The 26258-nt window shown below is 37.6% G+C and overlaps 1 protein-coding gene across 1 annotated transcript in view; it reads right to left on the reverse strand.

The window, feature by feature from the left end:
• The window catches only part of RGS6 (regulator of G protein signaling 6), a 456413-nt gene that overhangs the window by 406946 nt on the left and 23209 nt on the right, over positions 1-26258 (reverse strand). The window lies entirely within an intron of this gene.

The following is a 26258-nucleotide window of genomic DNA, read 5'->3' on the forward strand; positions in this document are numbered from 1 at the left end:
TCAGGGTTGCAGGTAACAGAGAAGGCTCTGGCGACTTTGTTATCAGGCCACCGTACTGCAGCCCTCAGGTCCATCTAGAAAATGATCATCTAAAATGCTCCCTCTTTTTTGTTGTGAGGATGATGGTGGGGAAACCAAGTTGGTATTCCTTTCCTGGGGCTCCCATTAACAAAATACCACAAACTGGTGGCAGGAATTGATTGTCACACAGTCTGGATGCCCGAAGTCTGAGATCAAGGTGTCAGCAGGGTCGTGTTCCTCTTAAGGCTCCAGGGCAGAGTCTGTTCCAGACTATTCTCCCAGCTTCTGGTAGTTCCTTGGCTTATGGCTGCACAACTCTAGTCTTCACATGGCATTATGCCCGTGTGTGTCTGTGTTCAAATTTCCCTTTCTATAAGGACACCGGTCATATTGGATTAGGGGTCCACCTTGCTCCAGTATGGCCTAATCTTAACTAATTATACCTGCAATGACTCTATTTCCAAATAGGGTCAGAATCTGAGGTAAAGGGGGTTAGGACTTCAACATAGGGATATGGAGGATGGGCAGGGTGGGGGGCACAATTCAATCATTAACAAAGCTCTAAACAGAGATTTCCTTTCTTCCAGAGTCAGGATCCCTGACAACAGGATTAAGGCATGTCATCCTTTATCACTGAAAAATTACTATGTTCAAGGAAACATGCTAGTAGGGAATACAAATATGAGTTAGGCCTTAATTCCTAAGAGTCTTTCAATGGAACTAGAGGGAGAAGACATGCACAAAAACTATCCTCCAAATAAGGAGGTTATAATTAACTTCATAGTAGTATGAATACCCTAAGAATCAAATAGAAGGAGACAGTCACTTTTGAATGTAAAAATCAGGCATTGATCCTTAGGTAGTACAATTGACCCCAGAACAACATGGGTTTGAACTGCTGAGATCCACTTATATGCAAATTTTTCAATTAACTACAGTTCAATTGACGTATGCATCCAAGAGTCAGCTCTGTGGTTGAGGATCCACATATGCAGTAGGCTGATTGTAGTTATAGGTGGATTTTTTACTGTGTTGGAGGCTGGCACCCCTAACACCTGCGTTGTTCAAGGGTCAACTAACTGTTTTTGATCCAAGTATTGAAGGGGGCTCAGAATTCTGACAGATGGAGACTTATGGTTGGGGCAGAGAAATTGAAAGACATTCTGAGTATATAGAACTGATTGAACAAAGGAGAGAGACAAGCAAAAGCTTGTCGGATTAGGTCTGTTTTCCCAAAGAGCTGGGAATGTCATGTAATTTTAGAATACTTCATATAATTTTAGAAGATTAAAATTAGAGTTTGGGATTAGTCGGTAGACAAGTTAATTGGTAGAAAAGAAATTGAATGTCTAATGTTTCCTTATTGATTTTCTGTCTGGACTTAACCTACATGTTAAATCAAAAAGACCCAAAAAATATATACAGAAAATTCTGCCCAACCAGAGCAGAATATAGTTTTCTCAGGTGCACACAGAATATTATTCAGAATAGATCATGTTAGGCTACAGACAAGTCTTAACAAATTTTAGAAGATTAAATTCATACCAAGTATCTATTCCAAACACAGTGGTATGAAACTAAAGATCAATAACAAAAGGAAAGCTGGAAAATTCACGACTATGTGGAAATTAAACAACACATTACTGAATAGTCAATGGGTCAAAGAAAAAAATCAAAAGGGAAATTTAAAAAATCTTCAAACAAACAAAAATGGAAACAAAACATAACAAAATCTACGGGATACAGCAAAATCAGTTCTGAAAGAGAAGTTTACAGCAATAAATGCCTATATTAAGAAGTAAGAAATATTTCAAATAAACCTAACATTACACCACACCTCAAGGAACTAGAAAAAGAACTAAACCTAAAGTTAGAAAAAGGAACTAAATAACAAAAATCAAAGTAGAAATAAATGAAATAGAGACTAGAAAAATAATAGAAAAGATAAACAAAATTGACAAAGCTTTAGCTACACTAAAAGAAAGAAAACTCAGACAAGTAAAGTCAGAAATGAAAGAAGACACATTACAACCAATACTGCAGAAATGAAAGGATCATAAAAGAATACCATGAACAATTAATTATATATCAAGTTGGATAAACTAGAAAAAATGGATACAAATTCCTACAAACATATAATCTACCCATGTTGAATCATGAAGAAATAGAAAGTCTGAAATATCAGTAATAAATCAGGAGATTAAATCAGCAATCAAAAAAAAAAAAGAAAGAAAGAAAAACCAACAAAGGCACATGACCAGATGGTTTCACTGGTCAAATCTACCAAACATTTAAAAATTCATACCAATCCTCCTCAAACTCTTCCAAAAAATTATTTTATGTGGTCAAATTACCCTGATATCAGAGCCAGATAAGGGCATTGTAAGAAAAAAAAATTGTAGGTCAATATCCCTGATAAAGACAGATGCAAAAATCCTCAACAAAATACTAGCCAACCAAATTCAATGGCACATCAAAAGGCTCATATGCCACAATGAGGTGGGATTTATCCCTAGGATGCAAGGATGGTTCAACATCAACAAATGCAATGCACCACATTAAGGGACTGAAGGATAAAAATCATATACTCATTTCAACAGATGCATAAAAAGCATCCTTTCATGAGAAAAACTCTCAATAAAAGTACAACAGGAATGTACTCAACATTATAAAGGTCATATATGACAAGCCTACAACTAATATCATACTCAACAGTGAAAAGCTGAAAGCATTCCCTCCAAACTCAGTAACAAAACAAGGATGCTAGCTCTTACCACTTTGACTCATCTTAGTACTAGAGGTCCTAACCAGAACAATAAGGGAGGGAGGGAGGGAGGGAGGGAAGGTAGGGAGGGAGAAAGGAATAGAGGGAGGAAGGCCAAATTAATATGGAAGGTGTAAAATCATCTCTGCAGATGATATGATCTTATTTTTTTTTAAAAACCCTCTAAATTAGACTCCACCAAAACGCTGTTAGAACTAACAAATGAATAGGTGAATTTAGTAAAGTTACAGGACACAAAATTAACATACAAAAATCAGCTGTACTTCTATACACTAACAAAAAACTATTTGAAAGAGAAATTAAGAAAACAATTCCATTTACAACAGCATCAAAAAGAATTTAGGAATAAATGTAACCAAGGAAGTGAAAGACCTGTATACTAAAAAGATATCCCATGTTCACGGATTGGAAGGGTTAATATTGTTAAAATGTCCATACTAAATAAAATGTCTATACTACCCAAAACAATCTACACATTTGATGCAATTCCTATCAAAATTCCAATGCCAGTTTTCACAGAAATAAAAAACATCCTAAAATTCATATGAAAGATGCAAAATAGCCAAAGCAATTTTGAGGTAAAAAACAAAGCTAAAGGCATCACACCTCCTGATTTCAAAGCATATTGCAAAGCTATAGTAATTGAAAACAGTGTGGTATTGGCATAAAAACAGACATATAGATGAATCAAACAGAATAGAGAGCCCAGCAATAAACTCATGCATATACAGTCAACTAATCTTTGACAAGAGCCCCAAATATACACAATGGAAAAAGTATAGTCTCTTTAATAAATGGTACTAGGAAAGCTGGATACCCACATCCAAAGAATAAAACTGGATCCCTACCTTGCACCACTCACAAAAGATATTAACTCGAAATGGATTAAAAACTTAAATGTAAAACCTGAAGCCATACAACTCCTAGAAGAAGACACAGGGGGAAAAAGCTCTTTCGATATTATCTGGGCAATAATTTTTTTGGCTGTGACACCAAAAGCAGAGTCAACAAAAGCAAAAATAAACAAGTGGAATTACATCATAATAAAAAGCTTCTGTACAGCAAGGGAAACAATCAATAAAATGAAAAAGTGATCTACATACAGTTAGGAGAAAAATATTTGCAAACCATGTATCTGATAAGTGGTTAATAATATCTAAAAATATAAGAAAGTCATACACCTCAGTAGCAAAAGTCATCATTATCATCATCATCTGATTTAAAATGAGCAAAGGATCTGAATAGACATTTTTCCAAAGAAGACATACAAATGGCTGACAGGTATATGAAAAGATGCTCGACATCACTAGTCATCAGGGAAATGCAAATCAAAACCATAATAAAATTATCACCTCACAGTTGTTGGGTTGTTTATTATTAAAAAGACAAGTTATAACAAGTGTTGGTGAGGATATATACAAAAGGGGAACCCTTGTACACTGTTTTGGGAATAGAAATTGTTATAGCCATTACGGAAAATATTATGAGACTTCCTCAAAAAATTAAAAATAGAACTACATATGATCCAGCAATCCCACTCCTGGGTATAATTCAAAGGAAATGGAATCAGTATGTTAAAGAGATACCTGCATCCCCATGTTTATTGCAGCATTATTCACAATAGTGAAGATATGAAAACAACCTAACTATCCATCAACAGATGAATGGACAAAGAAAATGTGGTGTACATGCAAAATAGAATATTTTTCAGCCACAAAAATAGAAGGAAGTCCTGCTATTTGCAATAATATAAGTGAATCTGAAGGACATTATGCTAAGTAAAATACACCAGACAGAGAAAGACAAATACTATATGATGTAGCTCATACGGGGAATCTTTTAAAAAAATGAAGGTTGAATTCATGATAGAACCAGTGAGTAAAATGGTAGTTACCAGGGGCTGAGGGGCATAGGATATAGGAGGGTGCTGGTCAAGGGGTACAAATCTTCAGTTATATGGTGAATAAGTTCTGAGGATCTAATGTACAGCATAGTGACTATAGTTAATAATATTGTATTGCATACTTGAAATTTGCTAAGAGTAGACCCTAAGCCTACTTTTAAGGTTAAAAGAAAGATTAATTATGTGAGGTAATGGATTTCAATTCACTTGATTACACTAACCATTTTGCAAAGTATAAATATAACAAAATAACCACATTTTCTACCATACCTATTTAATATTACAATATATCATTTTGTCAATTACATCTCAATAATGTTGAAGGAAGAAAATAATGTACTGCCTAAGAAGTTTTATGACTCTACCTTTTCCTCATCAGACACCCTCTGCCAATTCGGTGGCCCTCTGGAGAAGTCCAAGAGAATACTTTGGGGCAGCTACCCTCTGGGCCCTTTAAATCCAATAAAGTATAATAACTCTGATCTTTATAAGAACAGACGTTATAGAATTCTGGGTCAGACTCACTATAGCCCGTTGATTCTTGTTTTGTCTTGGTCTAGTATGCTGCCTGGAGCTTTGACAATCAAGATATTTGCCACACATGCTACCATTGTTGAAGTAAGCATATCCCCCAAAGTCATACTGTAATAAGCCTGTAAGACTCAGGCAGTAGAACATCGGAGCCAGTGTCAAGCTCCACTACTTACCATCTGTACAGCCCAGGAACAGCCACTTAATTTTGTTATGTCTCAGTTCCTTCGCATATAAAATAAGGATAGTAAGAATATCTATGACCTAGGATAACTGTGAAAATCAAATGAAATAATATAAAGTATTTAACATTGTGGCTGGAATACAGTAAGTGAGGAGTAGATATTACTTATTAATTTCACTATTTTTGTTACTGTTATTATTATATAATTATGGGTCTACCACCCATTAATTCACCTAGACTCTCCAAGAATACATTGGATAATAAATTCCATCTAAAACTCACTTGCTAAAAAAATATTTTGTCAAGGTGTGTGCTGTTCATGGCAGCTAAGACGTGTTGCCATGGCCACAGCAAAGCAGTAGTTTCAATTAAAGAGCACAAAGCCTAGTGACTTAAGAGATGGAAACTAAAAGGACAAGTGCCCCAACAGAAATAAGTTCTCTTTTAGAGGGGGGCTTGCTTGTTGTTTGTTTAATTCCAGAAGTCTGACTAGTGTTGTTATGCTAAAACTAGATAGCTCTCTGCTTAATCATCTCCCATTGTAAAGACAGTATCTCTTTAAAGTAAACGGACCATATTCATAACAAGCAATGTAACTCCAGCTTAAACCACAAAGGAGCTCCTAATATGAAAGGCTCCAACAAATCAATAGAAAAGACAAACGCTCTTATAGAACAATGGGGAAAGGAGGTGAATGAGAAATGCACCTAAGAAGAAACATGGATGAGAAACAAACATAAGGTAAGTGTTCATCTACATCTATAACTTTTAATGTGATTTAAAACAAAGAGGTATATTGCAAAGGTTTAAAAGAGTTCCTGATATATGTGAGGGTGTTAGAAACACAGCCCTGTTCCATACCACCTTAGAAATGTGACAGCCATGCATATCAACATGGCAACACAGATTGAAGGCTTAAAATGCATTGTTATTATAATTCCAGGGATTTACCCTAAGGAAATAACTACCAATGTACATAATTACAATAGGTCTTTAAGATCTTGACCACTAAAAAAACAAAAAAATCAAACATTTAAATTTTGTCTTTTCTACTTACTAGTCATCTAACCTTAGGCAAATTACCTGCCTGCTCTTGAGTTTCTTCTATCAATTAGGAAGAATGGCACTTACAGTTTACAGGAAAAGGAAATAAGACAAACCCAGCAATGTGCCAACCTCAGCCTAAGACCTCAAACAACATTAGCTATTATCTGATTAGTTAAGTAAATCATGATGTATTGATAAAGTAGAATATTGTTTAGCTATTTAAAATGGTGTTATACAGCAAGGATAGGCAAACTATAGGCCAGCCCATGAGCCAAATTTGGCCCACTGCCTGTTTTTTGTAAATAAAGTTTTATTGAAACACAGTCACGCTCATTCATTTACATACAGTCTGGGGCTACTATTCACTACAACAGCAGAGGTAAGTAGTTCAAACAGAAACCGTATGTCCCACAAAGCCTAAATTATTTACTACCTGACCCTTTACAGAAAAAATTTGCCAAACCCTGACCTAATGGAGTATTTACTATCATGGGAAAATCTTCTCAATCTATTAAGTGAAAAGAAGATTCCCAATAGTAAGTATATTTGAGTCTCCATTTATGTTAAAATAGGTATATAGAAAAAAAAGTATGGAAGTAGGGACTTTAATAGTTAACTGTAACTCTCTGAGTGTGTATGGGGGGGGCATTATATATTTATTTCCTTCTTTGGTTTATCTATAATTTCTGATTTTTTTATAGTATACATGAATCACCACTGCAATAAAAACTAAAGAAATTAAGAAGAAAAGAAATGGTTTTAATTGTGACACAGAAAGAAGATAAGTAACTCATTTAATAATAAAACAAAATGGGAAGATAGTTTTAATTAGTGAGAGAAATATAGGTTTGTATTCTTCTCTTCATTTCTTCTCATTCTCTCTTACAGATAGGGACATGAAAAATGGGGGCAGGGAGAAGAAAGAAGTAAGGAGAAGAATGTGATAGCAGAATTGTTTCATGATTTGGATGGCAGCCAGACTCAATAATTCTTAAGATAAACATGTTTGCAAAGCTTAGAGAGACACTACCAATCTGTGTGCCCAAGATGACTTATACAATCTACCCAGCATAAGAAGTCATGTGGCACCAAATCTCATCTGGGAAAGAGAACAGGATATGTTTCAGGAATGCTCAATCAACAGGTCTGTCAACCAAACATGAATTTATGTCCACTTGATGCCAAGCATTTACAATATCAGAGGGAAACAGATACAAAATGTAACACGCACAAAAATAAAAACATTTCCATGCATGGAGGGGTGAGTGATAATTATTGTCACGGGGAATCAAGTTTGGGTTTTTACTCGGGTGCTAACTGGGTGAATTAGGTTATACCAACCACTGGATCCCAAAGAGAGAACAGTTTCAGGAGGGCAAACAAGGAGTTATGTTCCAACTGTTGCCTTTGCAGTAAATGAGGAAGATTCAGAGATGTGCTTTTGGAAGCTGGATGTAGGCATTTAGGGGTGGGGGGCGGGTAGTGATTTGGAAAATCCCCAAATCAGTGCACAGAGAGCAAGAGCTTGCTACTGGACAGCATGCCTAAGAGGAGGGAGCCGAGGATTTGTAGGGCAGGTGGAGGAGGCTACTCCAGTGATGAGGGCCGACAAGGAAGGTGTGGAAATCAGGGTGAAACCAGTACACAATGTTTGTTAAAGGTGCTCAAGAATTATCTCTTCCAATATTTAAAATTTGCCTAAGATGAGCTGTTTAATAACGTGCAGCTGTAAACAGCAGTTGTAATTAATGGTATATTTCTATGTCCCAAAGAAAACAAGCCTTCTTTGAAAATGCCTTTCCCTATGATTTTTCAGCCTTTTTCTCAGCAGAACATGTGCATTATGCCCTTCCTCATTTGGAGCCACGTGGTAAGAGGAACATAAAGGGGAATCCATTTTTTGGTTATGTTTTTGTTTTGTTTGGGGCTGAAACACAAGCAACAGATGTTGCAAGGAAAAAAAAGAGATTCAGCAGTACCCTGTATTTAGCATTCTCAAACTTTAAAGTAATGCCCCAAAATACCCAGGATGTGAAATTGATCTTTGGAGGTCAAGTGGTGACCACTTTTGGGATGTACCTAAATACCAAATGCCTACCAGGAGTGTCCAACCTTTTGGCATCTCTGGACCCCACTGGAAAAAGAAGAGTTGTTTTGGGCCACACATTAAATACATTGCAACTTGTAATCACACACACAAAAAAATCTCATAATATTTTAAGTAAATTTACAATTTGGCATTGGGCCACATTCACAGCCAGCCTGGGACACACGCAGCCTGTTGGCTGCAGGCTGGACACCTCTGGCTGGCACAGTCCTCAGCTAAGATCAGTTTGAGTGACAGGGCTCTGTGGTTGAAGGCCTGATGTGTTAGGAAGTAGTGTACAGGACACAAGACTCAAGGTCAGAAGGTCTGGCTTTGCCACTAACAGCTGGTTGACCACAGACAAGTGTTCTAACCTTCTCGAGTCTCAGTTTCCTTTTCTATAAAGTGGAGATAAGTAATATCTAAGGGTTTTCATGAACATAATATGAAAGTTATGAAGTGTTAGAAGGAACTATAAAATGGAAGTTAATATTTTTTCTGAATTTATTAAAAAGTATACTTGACAAAATTGTATACACTTAAAGAGCACAACGTGATAATTTAATATACATATACATTGTGAAATATTTGCCACAATAAAGTTAACACGTGCATCACTTCACGCAGTTACGCGTGTGTGTGCATGGTGAGAATGCTTAAGATCTACTGTCTTAGCAACTTCCAAGTATGCAATACAGCATTATGAACTATAATCACCATGTTATACGTTAAATCCTCAGAACTTATTCAACTTATAAGTGGAAGTTTGTGCCCTTTGATCAACATCTCCGCATTTCTCCTACCCCCTACCCCCAGCAACCACTGTTCTGCTCTGGTTCTATGAGTTCAAATTTTTTTTTAGATTCCACATATAAGTGACATCATACAGTATCTATCTTTCTCTGTCAGGTTTATTTCATTTATTATAATGTCCTCCAGTTTCATCCATGTCATTGTAAATGGCAGGAGTTTCTTTGTTTTGGATGAACAATATTGCATTGCAAGTACATACCAATTTTCTTTATTCATTCATCCACTGACAACACAGGTTTACATATCTTGGTTATGGTGAATGCAAATCAAAATCACAATGGGACATCACCTCACACCTGTTAGGATGGCTATTACCAAAAGGACAAGAAATAACAAGTGTTGGTGAGGATCTGGAGAAATGGGAATCCTGTATACTGTTGGTGGAAGTGTAAACTGGTATAAACATTATGGAAAGCACAATGGAAATTCCTCAAAAAATTAAAATAGAAAACCACAATAAAATCCAGCAATCCTTCTTCTGGGTGTATATCTGAAGGAAACAAAATCAGTATTTTAAAGAGATATCTGCACTCCCATGTTTCTTGCAGGATGATTCAAAACCGTAAAGATATGGAAAAATCCCAAAGTGATGGAAATTAACGTCACTGAGTCCTATAACTCAACAATCAGAGCGTTTCCTTATGAGGCTGTGAGCACCCTTGTTGCCTAGAAAAAGGACAAGGAAGCGGCTCCCCAGGTGGTTGGCCTGTTCCTTCCAGGAGGGTGTGGTCTGTGAAGAAGTGGCTGCACACTTACAGGGGAACCCCGGCTTCCCCACTGTCAGCCCCTTCCCTCGGAGGCAGAGAGGGGACAACGATGATCTTGCCCGGGTGCTGTCAGCACGAGCAGTCACGTGTCAGAGCACTGGCCCAACGCCTGGATGAAGTGGGTCCTGGAAAAACGAGAGCCATTTGGACACCGCATCTGAAATGTAGGTAGCTGGCACTTATCCTACAGGATATTTCAGAACATAGCTCAACACTTCCAGCAGCTCAATATGCTCCTTTTAATTTAAAAAAAACAAACAACCAAAACCCAAAATATCTTCAGTAATGTACTGGAATAAATTCTGTGACCCTTAGTAAAGGAAACATAGTATTCAGGCAGTAAAGGCAGGACTTGTGCAGTATTTAGAGCATGTGAATGTACCCCAGCTTCTGAGTTATTTCGTATACCCATTCTCCAGTTAGACCCTCCGTTGGTTCCTGGAAATGAGTCAGCACAATGCAGAATCACTGGGTCTTGGTTCCTATGGAAATATTGTCCCAACAAGTATGTTCGCAGATGCTTTTTTAGTATCCTCCAAATTCCCCAAAGCAGAGCCTGCAAATGTCTCTATAAAGGGCCAGTTAATTAATACTTTAGGCTTTGCTGCCCATATGGTCATCTTTGTGACAGCCACTCAACTCCACCATGGTAGCCACAGATAACTGGTAAACAAATGGCACGGCTATGTTTCCATAAAATTGGATTTATGAACACTGAAATTTGAATTCTGCATACCTTTCATGTGTTGTAGAATATTGCTTCTCTTTTGATGTTTTTCCCCAACCATTTCAAAATGTAAAATCTATCCATAGCTTGGGTGCAATACAAAACCTGGCACGGGGGTGGGTTAAGCCCAAGGGTAAGTAATTTGCCGACTACTGTCCTAAACATGTAATATATCAACCACAGAAGACAGCAGATTGCTTTTGATATTATTTCCTTTTCTCCCAGGAAGGCAGCGAAGTTAATGATATTCATAATTCCTTTCACAGAGAAAACGCTCACTCCACCCCCTCACTGACAGGTAGCCTTTGTCATCTGTTTGCTTGACTAGCTCCTTGGAGGGGCTCATCTGCCTTGAGTCACTGTAGCAGCCAGCGTCATGCTCTTCCTTGGCAGTTTTCCTGCCAACACTATCACTTGTGCACCTTTTATTGGCCATTTTGAGTCACGAGCACATGCAAAATGGTGGAAAGAGGGGCTTCCAGAGAGTCAGCAAGCAGACTCATGTTCCTCTCGGGTGCAGGGAAGTGCATTTGCCAGCACTCTCTCAACTGATTTAAAAAAAAAAAAACAAAAAAAAGGTAAGGTCATGGTCTTCTACTGTACTGGCTGGCCAGCTATGAGGAACATGTTTATTAATTATATTTCTCAATACCATAATTGTTATATATTCTAAAATATAACATAACTAGAGATAGTAGAGTCCTATAAGGAAGCTACACTATATCGGGCTACAATAAAAGAGACTTTCCTTCATTTATTTTGAATGTACCTGCTTGGTCATTTCCCCTGAGTGACAAGAGCCTGTTTGTGCCCCAGGCAGGGCCTAATATGGACATGTAGTAAAGGAGGAAGGAAGGTTTTTAACTAAGACATCCATCCCCCATTCCTCACTTCCTGGCCACTGAAAGGCTCCTCTCTTCTGCCCTTAGATGGACTTCAGACAATCCAAATGGATGTCCCAGATAATTTAGGTTTGCCACAATCTACATCCCAAACACTGAAAGGAAAACCAATCCTTCAGCACATTTTCTCTCTAGCCATAAAAAAAAAAAGGATAAAATTCCAAATATTTTTTTCCTTACCTCTTCTAAGATAAACATTGTAATAGACAGAATAAAACCGTATAATCCCCCCACCGTCAAAGATGACATCTTCTGATCCCCCAAACTTGTGAGTATGCTGCCTTCAGCAGCAAAAGGGATTTTGCAAGGGTGATTAAATTGAGGACTTTGAGGTGGGCACATCATGCTGCATTATCTGGGCAGTTTCCATATGATCACAGGTTCCAGGAAGAGGGAAGCAGGAAAGTGGGAGTCAGAGGAGACGAGATGACCGAAGCAGAGGTCAGAGGGATGCAGGGTCACGTGTTGAAGAATGGGGAAGCTTCTAAAAGCTGGACAAAGGTAGGAAATGGATTCTCCCTTAAAACCTCCAGAAGGAAGGCAGGCTTGCCCGACTATTTTAGACTTCTGACTTCCAGAACTGTAAGAGAAACTATTTTTTTTATTAAGCCACTAAGTTTGTGGTAGTTTGTTACAGCAGCCACAGGAAACTAATACAAGCAGCTACTAAAAATATTATAGAGAAAGTGTAGTTTCTAACAAGTCAGCCACTCTATCTTATGGCACCTAACCCTGTAGAATAAAAGCAAAATTCTCCTCCTCTCTCTTGCAGGGTCCCTAAATTCCAGAACTACTGAACATTTAAATAAGATGAGATATAAAACGAAAGATTGAAAGGGGCGAGTGGGCAGCTAGAGAATGCTATAGTCATATACAAAAAGCATTACCCAAGAGGACTGCAAAGGATGAGATAGAAATGGAATGTGACTTATTTATAGCAAAGCCTGCCTCCCATCTCAAGTGTGTGACAGAAGAGCTGTTTTAAAGTTTTATTCCTCAAACTTGGCTACAGAACTTGGCTGCTTCTCAAAACTGTGCTTTTGTATTCAGCTTTAAAACATAAGAAGCAACCCCATGGTTAAACTGCAGGCAGAAGCTGTTGGGGGCAGGAAAAATGCCCTGGGGAGTGGAAAGAGGTTGAAGTGTTAGTCTGATTTAGTTAGTTGCTTGAGAAAAACAAATAGAGAACAAAGTAGCCAATGGCTTAGAAAGATTCCAAGTTGAAAATTTCTGAACACAGCAGCGTTGAGACTCTTAAGATAAAAGTGATACTGCAAAGCTAGTCAGACATTAGGATGGGGATCTGATTTAGAGGTAGGTAGTAAGGAGCACACTGGCCCTACTAATACTAATACTAATTATCAGAAAACCCCTCACCCTCATCCTGTAGTTCAATGACACTGCATTTTGACAACCACCCAGGAAAGCTCAGCGTATCTATGCAGAAAACAATACTGACCTTCTAGAAAGCAATATATATCAGGAGTTGTGACACAGTTCATGCCTTTTGACCTAGGAATTCTAACTTTTGCTATTAATAACAAGTATGAGACTGAATAATTATTATGTTATCCACTTAGAATATTATATAACCTTTGGAACAATGATTATGATGATATATTATGGCACGGATTAATGCTTAGGCTATGACAGAGAAACATAAAATACATATGTAAAGTACATACACTATGGCCAGCCACTAGGATAACATATTATATATTATATACTAATTATATATCATATATTTTTACATATACAGTATATTACTGATAAGAATTAAAAGACTGGGAGGAAACAGACCAAAATGTTAAGTGTACTCATACTTTGTGGTAGGAATATGTGACATTTTTTCTATGGTTCATACTTTGATTCTTTAGTATTGAATTGTTCCTTTTAAAATAGGAAACAATTATTTTTTAAAAGAAAAAGGAAGAATGAAAATCAGTTGGCAGAAAGCTCAGCTTTACCAATATCTTACCATGTGAGTTTCATTAACAAAAAATGTTTTGTTTTCTTCCCTCAGGGTTTCCATATGAGGAATGACGCTCTTATTATATCAGGTACAACTCCTAAATTTAATAAGACGATACAATGTTTCCTACACACCTTATGCTCTCCATCATCACACCTTGGCCGTACAACTCCCATCACCTAACATCATTTCTAAGCTCTTTTCTACTGAGCCAAATCTTGCCCTTTCTTAAAGACACAATTCAAGTCATTTCTCCTCAAATTTCTTCCTCTGTAAGCCTACCCTGTCTACACCAACTCGCCTATCGTTAATTACAAACAGCTGTGAGATCACCTTTGTCTTTTTTTACATAATTCAATTCAGTTTTTTAAAAGCCCACAAGCTTTAACATAAGGCAAACCCAGGTTCAAATCCCAGTACCAGTTACTTATTTCTTCTGGTCATCAGTTTCTTATCTGTAATATAGAGTGAACACCAGCTACCTAACAAGCTATGCTAATGATTAAATGATTCAGTGTATGTACAGGACCCAGCACAGTATCTGGTATACAGTAGGAAGCCAACAAATGCTTTTCTTCCTCAATTTTGCATCGTTTTTAGTCTCCCAACTAGACTATAAGTTGTCTGTCAAAGACAGGGATCATGTGCTACACTACTTTTTGTTCTCCGAACAACAGTGAGTAGGGAGTGAAGTACAGTGCCCGGCCAGTGCCAGAACAAAGGCTCAGTAAATACACTACGTGTTGATTTGTTTTTTGCAAGGAGCACTAAGCTTCAGGCAGAGACAAGTTAGAAACTGTTGTGGGTTAAACTGCATTCTCCACTGCACGGTTATTGAAGTCTTATCCCCGGTACCTGTGTATGGGATCTTATTTGGAAATGGGGTCTTTGAAGATGTAATGAGTTACGTGAAGATGATGAGATCTGAATTGGATTGGATTCAGGTAGTTCCTAAATCTATTGACTGGTGTCCACTTAAGAAGGCCACCAGCAGAGAATCAAAAGGATCTTAGGTCCTTGATGAGTCTGTTGAGCAACTGCATCAACCACCCCATGTTCTTGGCTTCTAGTTGTGAAGGGAGCCATGTCTTTAATTGCCTGAGCCACTTTGAGATTGATCTAAAACTTACAGTCCAAAACATTTTAATGGGCAGGTGGAATAATAATACTACCCTCAGAGTTGGAAGGGGAGTTCATTAAGATAAAATGCATGTAGTAAGCATTTAATAAATTAATTTAAAAGAAAGAAAAAGAGAGAGAAAAGGCATGTGAATGCAGAAGCAGAAGGCCATGTGAGGACAGAAGCAAAGGTTGGAACGCTGCAGCCATAAGCCAAGGACACCAAGACAAGTGGCAGCCTCAAGAAGCTAAGAAGAAGCAAGCAATGCGTCTTCCTTAGAGCACTGAAAGGGTGCACTGCCTTGCTGATACCCTGATTTCATATTTAGCTTTTTAAACTCCAACAGAATAAATTTCTATTATTTTAAACCACACAGTTTGTGGTAATTTGTTATAGCAACCCTAGGAAACTAATATGATAATATTCAGAAGTGTCATACTGACTGTTTTCCAGGTCTTTGGAACCAGGTAAGATTTCCTCTAGAAAAAGCTTCCTTTGGGGCCCATTTCATATTAGAATTATTTGCCTGATATATTCCCTCTTTCTAGAGTTCTGAAGAACTAGGTTGGTGTGAATAAATGTCATTCTGATACTGTGATGATATTACACTTGAGTGTCATCCTTCTACTACTACTTACCCAGTGACTGGTGCCACCAACCCCCCCGCTACCCAGGCCCAAATTCCGGTCATCAGCCTCGATTCCTTCTCTCTCACCATCCACATCAATCCCACTTCCTAAATATACTGAAAGTTTCTCTCATTTTTCTTCATCTCTACCACTACCACCATCCTAGACCAATAAACCACTCAGGAAATGTCTTTTCTAAAACAATTTAAGAGCAAAGTGAGGCTATAGAGACAGATCTGTCTTATTCCAAAGCCAGTGTTCTGATTTTCTACTTGCAGCAATGGCTAACTGTTGCAGAATAACCCTCCTGTTTGAGACTAACTAGTAAGGCTGAAAAATGTGTTTGTTTGTTTGTTTGTTTGTTTTTAATATTTCTGAAGGCACTGGACTTCAGAAGTCCGAGGGATTAAGGGACTATCAAGGGACTAAGGGTTTTGAGACCAAGATCTGAAAGAAAGAGACAGATAAGAAGGTTAGGCTAGCAATTGGGGCTGCTTTTCCTCTTAAGGGCATTGCTATAATCTTAAGCAAAAGGCATGACTGAGTGCTGGTCAGTTCTTTTTGCAATCTCAGGGAGCTTAAAGGGACAAAAATGAAGAGATGGAGTGAACATCCAGGGTTTTAGTTGGGACCAAAGAGCTCACTCCTGGGAGTAAAGGTGTTCTAGAAATATACTAGCCTTAACAAGAACTAAAATCCAGCTACATATAAGCTCTGTGCCTAATTAAATTCATGTGATCTGCCCCCAGCATAACTGATGGAAAGGAAAAAAAAAAGAAACAAAACCAAAGTATGGAAAGAAAATAACTGGCAATCCAGAATTCTATATCTAGAAAAAAACACCCTTCAGAAAATTAAGATGAAACAAAGAAATTTTTAGACAGACATAAACTAAGAGAATTTATCTCCATTAGACCTGTACTGAGGAAAATACTAAAGGTGTTGTAGTTCTTCAGACAAAAGAAAAATGATACCAGATGGAAGCACAGAGATGCAGAAAATAACAAAGAGCAATGAAACAATAATTTTAGTAAATATACATAACCATTATATTTAGCAAAGAAAACAAAAATATTTTAAAGATTTTATTTATTTATTTATTTATTTATTTTTAGAGAGAGAGGAAGAGAGGGAGAGAAAAATCAATGAGAGAGAAACATCAATCAATCGACTCTCATATGCACCCAGCCCAGGGACCAAACCCACAACTCAGACATGTGTCCTGACTGGGAATCTGACCAATGACCTTCCGCTTTGTGGGATGACGCCCAACCAACTGAGCTACACTGGTCAGGGCTAAAACAAAATTTTATACAACAAAAATGGTAAAGCTTTATAGGGTTTTAAAATAAATAATATTCAATCTGACCATATATCAGGATGTCACTAACCATCTTCTTTTCAAGACTATTAGGTCTATCAAAACATAAATCCAGTAGTAACCTAACTGTGGGGTCATCCCAAATATGAATCCTATCCCACTACAATTATTTAACTAATTCCCTTTCAACAGATCTTTGGATACTATTCACTACAGAAGCATGAATATTCTTTTGGAGTGGATGAATATTTTTATCTATATTTCTATCTTTGTATATTTTTTCATTCCCTTATTGTAGTAACTTTTTAGAAGCAGAATTGCTGACCAAAATATTTGTCCATTTCCAGTTTTGATTTGTATAGGCAAGCTAACATATTTTTAAAATATAATACTGCTACCCCCAATGATTTTTAACATGTCCACTGTCCAGTCACCGATATATATTAGCTGTTAGGTTTTCTAGTTCAAACTCCTGAGAAGGGGTAATTTACTTGTGGCCATTCATATTCTCCACAGTATAAGGATACAAGAGTGTCAGTAGCTAAAGTAATAAACTGTCTGCAAAATGTAAAACCTTAGACTCTGAAATAAAATGAAAAAGAAAAAAAAGAAATTAAGCTTTAAACACACCAAAGACTTTTCAAATTAGAAGGTTATAATCATGGAAATGCATCATAAAAACCACTCTGAGCTATTCCCTACACTAAAATTAACATCCCTTTCATCTGTGGACACTGATACCACTGGTCTAGGACTTGCCCCTTCTCCTGTGTCCTGCCAACCAAGGTAGTGCAATGGGGAGTTTTCCTTCTGTCCAGGTCAGTCCTCAGGGAAAAGGAAAACAGAAACATTTTTTCCCAAAGCAGTAAAAAAAATAACCACCCTTCAAAATATTTAATGAAAGAAATCTTATAATGCAGATTGAACAATTAAATTAGTCACTCAGAACACTCTCTGAAGTTTGTCCTTCAGAATTTTATTTCATATTTAAAAAAAGAGAAGACTGAAAGAAAACCCTAAGTTTCTTTCAAAACCAAAATGCAGTTATTTTAAACATCCTGAGTTACCTGTTTTTAAAACTTTGCCTGGGTTAATTATTTAAAGAAAGCAAACAAGCAAAGGAGGCTATGAAAGAATAAACAGATGATAAATTGTTAAATTCTTTATAGTTAGTGTAAGACTTAGACTGTTAGAACTAAAAAAAAAAAAAAAAAGAAAGAAAGAATGTTAGAACTGAAAGTACTTTTGAGATCACCCAGCCTAGCTAACCTCTCACTTCTCAAATGACAGAACTGGACTTAATCCTGAAACACAGAAACAACTTGTGTGCAGCTAAAAGTGACCTAGTGGTACAGCGTCAATAAATACCCAGACATCCTGGCCCAGTTATATGCTCTTTCCATGACACTCTTGATTTATCTACATACAAGGAAAAGAGGGGCACACAATCTAATTCTGTAGTTAGAATATAATTCAAAATTTCATTGGTCCCAAGAGACCTTTAACAGCTCCCAGGTAGAGCCTAGTAAAAAGACACTTCCTCATTCCTTCTCATCACCCTCAGGTCCTCCCTGTGTCTTATCAGTAACCAAATCCTGTTGATTTTAGTACCTTCTAACCACCTCTCAAACACATCCCTTTTATTGTACGTTAACCACTGCCACTAGTTTGGGCATCATTTTTTCCTCACTTGAATTCCTGTAAATTTGCTCAACTATCCCTCTGCCTACAATCCTACCATTTCTCTTACACCATCCCTCCACAAGCCTGTTCACCATAAACATATGACTCGCCTGTTTCAAATTCTGTCCTGGAGAATTTCCTTACAAAAAAAAAAACCAAGGTCTCAATGGTTTGCTTTCGGGATAATACCTGAATGAGTCAGAGCCTTTTCAGTAAACAGATGGCACACATAATATGGGACAATTCAAGGAAGGTTTATTTCATTAAGGACAAATATAAAGGTCCCTTCATCTAAAGGGTTTAGGAGAACCATAAGGGAACACTCAGGAATCTCTGACATAAGGAAGCACAACTGTGTGGTATGCGGCTTCTGAAGTGGCCCACAGAGATCTCTGCCTACTGTGCTCATGCCCTTACCAAAACCCTCCCCTAGAGATGGTCCTAGTGACTAGTTCCTAACGAAGGGATGAGATGCTATGTCCAACATTAGGTTATAAAGTAGTGAGACTCCCACTACCAATCCTCACCCCTCTAGACCCTCTCCCTGGCCCATTCTGATGAAATGAGCTGCCTTGCTCTGAGCTGCCCTAGGGAGGAGGCACGCGTGGCAAGGAACTGGGTGCAGGCTTTGACCAATAGCCAGTGAGGAACTGAGGCCGTCCTTCCAGTAGCACTCGAGGAACTAAATCCAGCCAACAACCACATGTGTGAGCTTGGAATTGGAACTTTTCCCCAAGTGAGACTTCAGATGAGTCTGCAGTCTCAGGCCACATCTTGATCATGGCTTTGTGAGAGACCCTGAATGAGTGGACCCACCTAGTTTGCACTAGGATTACTGACCCCCAGAAACCATGACATATAAAGGTGTGTAGCCACGGAGTTTGGGGGTAAATTGCTACAGATAGATAGATTAGTAATACAAACCAGAACAGCCTCAAGACCCGAAAGGGTGAGTGGAGAAGGGTGTCAAAATCCAGAAGAGGACAGCATCTGCTTGAGAGGAGCAATGACCCTCAGTCAAGGGACATGACCAGTGCAAGACCTTGTCAAGAGGGAGCCAGGGGAAGAAATACCCTGACTTTGCTCTTCTTCCTCCTTCCCATCTCTCCCCGGGCTTCTACTAGCCAAATTCAATTGAAAGACAAGGTCACAGAAGCCCAGTAGATGTCCACATATCAGCAGCGTGTAGAGAAGTTGAGCATGGTTGTGGAGGCGCAAAGGGAAGACACCTGCACAACATCCAAATGCTTTGCATGATGTATAAGGTTTTCGTGACCGGTCCCTAATCTACCCACCCAGATCTATTTCTCAACCCTTCATCCAGAAATGTAGCTTCTTGGACAGCCACTTAAAGTTTCCAGAACTCGGTTTAAAACTTCACAGCTCTGTCCCTTTACATGTGTTGGTCCTTCAGCTTCCTACAGTTTTTCTCCCCTTCTCTGCCAGGCTAATTCTAATGATATTTCAAGAATTAAAGCAGGTGCCAAATCCTCTGGATATCTTCTATGACACCATCATTCTCTCTCCCAATATGGACCTCATGACTCTTCTGTCACCTCCCAGATCCTTCAGCTGGCCTCCATGAGTGCTGCAATTGTCTAGTTACCCATCTCTACCCCACTGGTCTATAGGTTCATTCAGGGAATAGTCCTTGTCTTGCATTCCTAGCATCTACCAGTGTTTGACGCACAAATGACACTCAATACATATTTGCTGATTAGTTTCTAATTTTCATCATGCCTTGGTCACCAGGGCCTGCGGGTTCCCTGACTCAATTGTGCTGGCCTCTACAACTGTCTTTTATGAATTCCAGAATAATACCCTCTTCCCAGCTTCCTCCCTACCCTTGCCTCTTCCATGCTGGATTTTTCCCTTCTTGGTGCATACCACACTGCCTGCGTAACTAAAATAGTGCTACATTTACCTTCGGGAAGTATTCCTCACCCATTTTCTGTCCAGGACTTCAAGGGTCCTGGATCATTAGAGAAAAGTGACCTTGAGGTATCAGCGCAGCACAAAGGTGAGAACAAAATTCTAGCAGAAAAGGAATTAATAAACAGAAGCTAGCTATGGCATGCTATTTAACAATCCCTTTGATATACATGAATACTGGCTTTTTCTTTTTCCTGTAAAACTCCTAATTGATCCGTGACACTACACATTACTGACAATACCCTGTACTGCTATTTACACATTGCTGCTGTCCTCTGTCTAACACACAATCAGCACTGCAAAATGATGACTCAACAAATATCTCAAACATTATTAGTAAACCAAACATGTTACCAAGATGAAGGTACTTTAACTGTTGAATGTGAAATCATTACAACTAATTATTTTTTCTTCTGATGTCTGATTACTTTGGGTTTGATGTTAATCCAATTTAGGTTGCCTAGAAATGTCTAAAATATATCCAGAAAAGTTCAAAAGACATTCATATAGTCTCACAACATTATTTTGACATCAGGGAAGTGTATCAACTTCTAAAATATCGAAAAACTACAGAATGAAAACTTTGAAATCATTGCAGAAAGGTATTTGCACATTATTTACTCTAGGCCTCTCACTTTACAGAGGAGGAAATGAAGCCAAAGTAACATTTTATTTATTAATTTGACGATAAGTACACAGAGTTAATTTTATTATGCTTCTTTCCATCCAGGTGAACACTGAATATGGGGGGGGGGGGTGTGTGTGTGTGTGTGTGTGTGTGTGTGTGTGTGTGTAAGAAGTGGCATAATTGAGAAGAAAGGAGAAAAGGAAAGAGGAAAGGAAGATGGTAAAATAAGAGAGAACCAAGAAGACAAGCTTCCCTATCCAAAGAACCAGTAAGCATAGGAGCTGGGACCAGATATCCAGAGCTCCCAGCTCCCTGTCTTGCATCTTCCACCTACTGACTCAAGCCCGGGTCATGTGAAGCCACAGTTTTCTCTGTCCACAACCATCTAATATCCCCGAGTTCTACCAAATCAAGGTAATAGTCTAGTTGGAAGTTTGTCAGGAGACATTGTTACCACCACTGGGGAACCAAACAAAATCAGAAAGTAACCTACTCAAAGAATTTTTCCAGTTACAAAAGAAAGTACACATTTCAGAAAGTCTTTATGCCGGAAACTAGAGTACCAGCAAGAAGAATGATGTGCTGGCACTACAATGTTCAGTGTTAACCCAAGCCGGTTCTCTAAGAATATGCTTATTCTTATAATACAGAAACAAAAGACCTGCTGCAGACTATTTTCACTTATTTAATTTCACCAATGTCTGTTGAGCCTCAATGACGTGGTAATGGTTGTTTGTGGTTGACACTATGGTGGTAAAAAAGATTTTGATGAGGGTGGACCACCTACCTGGACATAATCCCTGGGAAATTTAAGCAAGTTACTCATCCTCTCCATACTTCAGTTTTCTCACCCATAAACTGAGGGTGTTGACCTAGAAAAATCTTTAAGATGAAGCTACTAAAATCCCTAATTTTTTGTGTTTTTTAAAAAATTTTTTGTTGTTCAATTACAATTGTCCCCATTTTTCACCCATTGCTCCCCACTGCCCTGCCCACACACACATTAAAATCCCTAATTTTTAACTCTATGACAAGAGTCTGGTTCTTCTACATCTTGAGAGATGTACAAATAATTACAAAATCCAAAACCCACTTCGAAACACCAACTTCCCCATTTCTTGGCAAAGCATCCACCTGGATGTTGTAAAAGATCCTAAATAAGAGTGTTTCAAACTTAGTTGGGTGTCAGATTCCCCTGAAAACATTTTATTTATTTTATTTATTTTTGTGTGTGTCTATGAGTCTTGTTTGTTTGTTTTTTGGCTTAATCTCTTCACCTTTTTCACCCAGTCCTGTAACCCCCCTCCCCTCTGACAGCTGTCAGTCTGTTCTTTATCTGTGAGTCTGTTTCTATTTTGTGTGTTAGTTTATTTCATTCATTAGATTTAACATCGGAGTGAAATCATATGGTACTTGTCTTTCTCTGACTGGCTTATTTTACTTAGCACAATGTTCTCCAGGTCTGTCCATGCTGTTGCAAAGGATAAAATTTCCTTCTTTCTTATGACCAAGTAGAATTCCATTGTGTAAATGTACCAAAGTTTTTTATCCGCTCATCTACTGATGGACACTTGCGCTGCTTCCGTATCTTGGCTATTGTAACTAGTGCTGCAATGAACATAGGGGTGCATATATTCTTCTGAATTAGTGTTTCAGGTTTCTTTGAATATATTCCCAGAAGTGAAATCACTGGGTCATAATAGAGCTCAAGTTTTAAATTTTTGAGGAGACTCCAACTTTTTAAAACTCAGATTCCTAGGACCCAACTCAGATCTATCAAATAAAAATATCTTTATGGGTCAGCATTTTTATAATTTTTATAAATGATCTGATATACAGCCAGGTTCAAATAGCATCACTACATTGAGCAGTTCAATGACCAAGGATCTTTTGGACCCAGGAATATAAAAAAGGTTAGCAGGTCCAGGCAACTTAATGAATAATTAAGCTTTTCTTTTAAATAGATTTTTAATGGGGCCAATACATTTTTCATACACACCTCCAATCTGAAATGTGAATAAGAAGGATGAAAAAGTAAATTAAAAAGTCTGTTCAAGTCAATAAATAAATCATGCATTGGGAAAGTACAACTTCTTACAGTTAATGACATAGAAAACATAAAAAGAAAATGAAGAGTATTCTGAAATGTGTGAGCTTAGGAAACCCACCCATCATTACTCATATGTCAGAAGGTTACCACCTCAGATGGCATTTAAAAGTCACAACAACATTATGGACATAATCATCCTGCTTATTACTTGGAAGTCTATCCAAAAGCTCCATTTTTCTAGATTTGGCTTTTAAAATGTCAGCATCTAAATCGACATGGCATAATCCAAGCAAAAATTTCACACTGAAAATGTCTGACAAGAGAAAGAAACAACAAACAAGGGAAAGAAAAAAAAAATGAAAGCACTATTTACACAGTTTTTTAAATGTAAATTTTTGTTGTAGACCTCCAAGTAAAGGTCGGGATTTATAGCTAGTCTTGAATAAACTGTTACATAGAGGATGTCCACAGAAAATGTTTTGAATTGACTGTGGTTTCAAGGATCAATCTTTAGCTACACCTTGAGGATAGCGTTGTGCAGTAGGTACTCCTTGGCCATAGCCAACAGCTAGGCTACAACACTGAGAGTTAGAGAAGAACTCAGTGCATGTTGTGTGTTTCCAATACAACTGTGGCTTAAGCCAGCCAGCTGAACTAGGTTTAAATGATTCCAGGTCCTGGACCCATCCTGGGCAACGAGTGTATCTTCTTTATTTCTAATAGATGGAACAGATCCAATATCCCTTTTATAGTAATTAACTAATATGTCAAATAACATGAACACATGAATACTCCTGCGCATAAATTTGTCATGAGGAAGCAAGACATATTTCCAATATAAAAAAAAACAAAAAAACAAATGACTAGTGGTCATTTCTCTAAAGAACTACAGCAATTCACAATTTTGTTTCTCAATTAAACCAAAAAAAGCAGTTCCCGGCTACTGCCTAAAAAAGTAAAAATCAAGTTTCTACAACCTTGTAGAAAGTTTTCTCTTCAACATAACAGCAAACATTCCAGGAGAAAGGTATTTGAATTACATGACCTTTACATTTCCCATTAACCTTTAATAATACATTGATTTGTAATCTTCTAAATAAACTAAATATACTTGTAATGTTTTCCTGTGTCTTAAAAAAGCAGCTCACTGTATGAACATACTTTAGTCAACTTATTAACAGTATCAACATTTATACATTTTATAATGTATTTTGTCTCTGGTGTCACTGTCTCTACAAGACCTAAAGATAAAAGAAAAAGTATTCATTATGGACCACCTCCACGCCAAGCAAGAGGTAAGACACCTTATTTACTTCATCTAAATAAATCTTCACAATAACTCCATGAGCACTATCCTTCCTCCCAAGTTAAGATTTTTTTCTTTCCATGAATGAAGAAACTGAGGCTCACAGAAGTTAAATAAGTGACTCAAGGTCACACCTCTAGGAAGTGGCAGAGTTGCAACTTTAACCCAGGTCTACTCCAAACTCCATGTTTCTACAGGCCAGGCATAGGGTCTCCACCCCAGTTTGAGGTGGATTACGAAGATAATGATAAATAAAAACCTTTCTATTATTCTGTAGGACTCACTAATTGGCTAGTCCCATTAAACCGTATTTTTCTTTACCACAACTTAAGCATCTCTCTTAGAAACAGATTATCAAAGCATTCTCTTGCAAAGCAAAGAATTAAGGAATTTGAAACTCAAAGCAGAAATAGTTTGAGAGTTCCATTTTATGCAGAAAAGAGAAAAATTCACCATACTGATCATACAGAAACATCCAGTTCAACATTGCCCATGTGATTAACAGAGATCAAACATAAAGTCATGCAGAATACACAGAACCCAGCAGACAACTCAAATATTTAATGAAATGAATGGACATTAATTCATTTTCCTTAATATGTAATATAGTTTAAATTTTCACAGATAAACATTAAAAAGTTATGTAAGAAGAAACACATACGATTTCACTTACATATGGAATTTAATGAACAAAATAAAGTAGAAAAAAAGAAGATGCAGTTATTTCCTTAAATTTGGTATGTGCACAAATAAAAGTTATGTGCCATATTTCCTTCCTTTAAAATGTATTTTTCCAAATCTATTTGAATTAATAACATCAATGTCTTTCTATAACCCAAGGTTAAAAAATCCAATCATCTTTGATTCTCTATTCACCTCCTAATTCCATATTCAATCAGTTTCCAAGTCATTTTTAATTCAGACTCTTTAATTCCTCTGCTCAGTCCTGCTCAATTCTGCAGGGCATGTCCTCTGCTAGATTAGTGTCCTCCTTACCTTTCTCACCAACACAGAAATATCCCTTCTGGAACTTCCAATCTACCCTGATAATAATGTATTTGCTGCATGAGGACAAGGCTCATATTCCCGAAGAGATGTTTATTTTACAACTCCCAGGATAAAAGTTTTCCATAATTAAATTGCCTGTGATTTCACATTCTAAAATCTGACTCCAGCCAGCGTCTCTTCCCAGAATCCTACCTCCATTCACTTCTAGTAAATCATCCTATGCCCAAGCTAACCAGTTCTGGTTGCTGTTCATTTTCTCCAGATCCTTGTCTTTGCAGAATGTGTCTTACCACCTGGAATGTCGTTCTTTCCAAATAAGCAGTCTTATCCATCCTATAAAACAGAATTCAAAGACCACTCCTCCATAAGCTCTTCCCTGACCTCTGAGACTGGAAGTAACCACTCTCTCCTCTGAGATTATATAACAATCTACCTGCATTTCTCTTTTGGAAATGAACACTTATTTGTGTATAGCTTATATCTATCACCAACTGCAAACACTTAATACATACATACCTCTGTATCTTCCCATAGCATCTAGACCAGTTCTTGTACATACCATGGGCTCAAAGAACATTCAATTACTAAATGTTACAGTAAGGCCTTTATACCAAAAGAGAATATGTTTCTATCTGTATTGCTTAGGTGATCTTTTAGTTTAAAGAGAAAAAAAAATCACATCATTTCCAAGTATTCAATACTTAGTATAAGTATTGACAACTAACTTCCGTGAACTTTAGAACCGGAGAATCAGAAGACATGAAAAGAAAATGATATTCATTTATCAGTCAAGGCAGTTTAGCGAGAAAACATTTGTTGAGCTGTCAACCATCAGTCAACCCT

This window comes from Pteronotus mesoamericanus, unplaced genomic scaffold (assembly GCF_021234165.1).
Source record: "Pteronotus mesoamericanus isolate MK-2021 breed Mesoamerican mustached bat unplaced genomic scaffold, CSHL_Meso_final contig_182, whole genome shotgun sequence".
Classification (NCBI taxonomy): domain Eukaryota; kingdom Metazoa; phylum Chordata; class Mammalia; order Chiroptera; family Mormoopidae; genus Pteronotus; species Pteronotus mesoamericanus.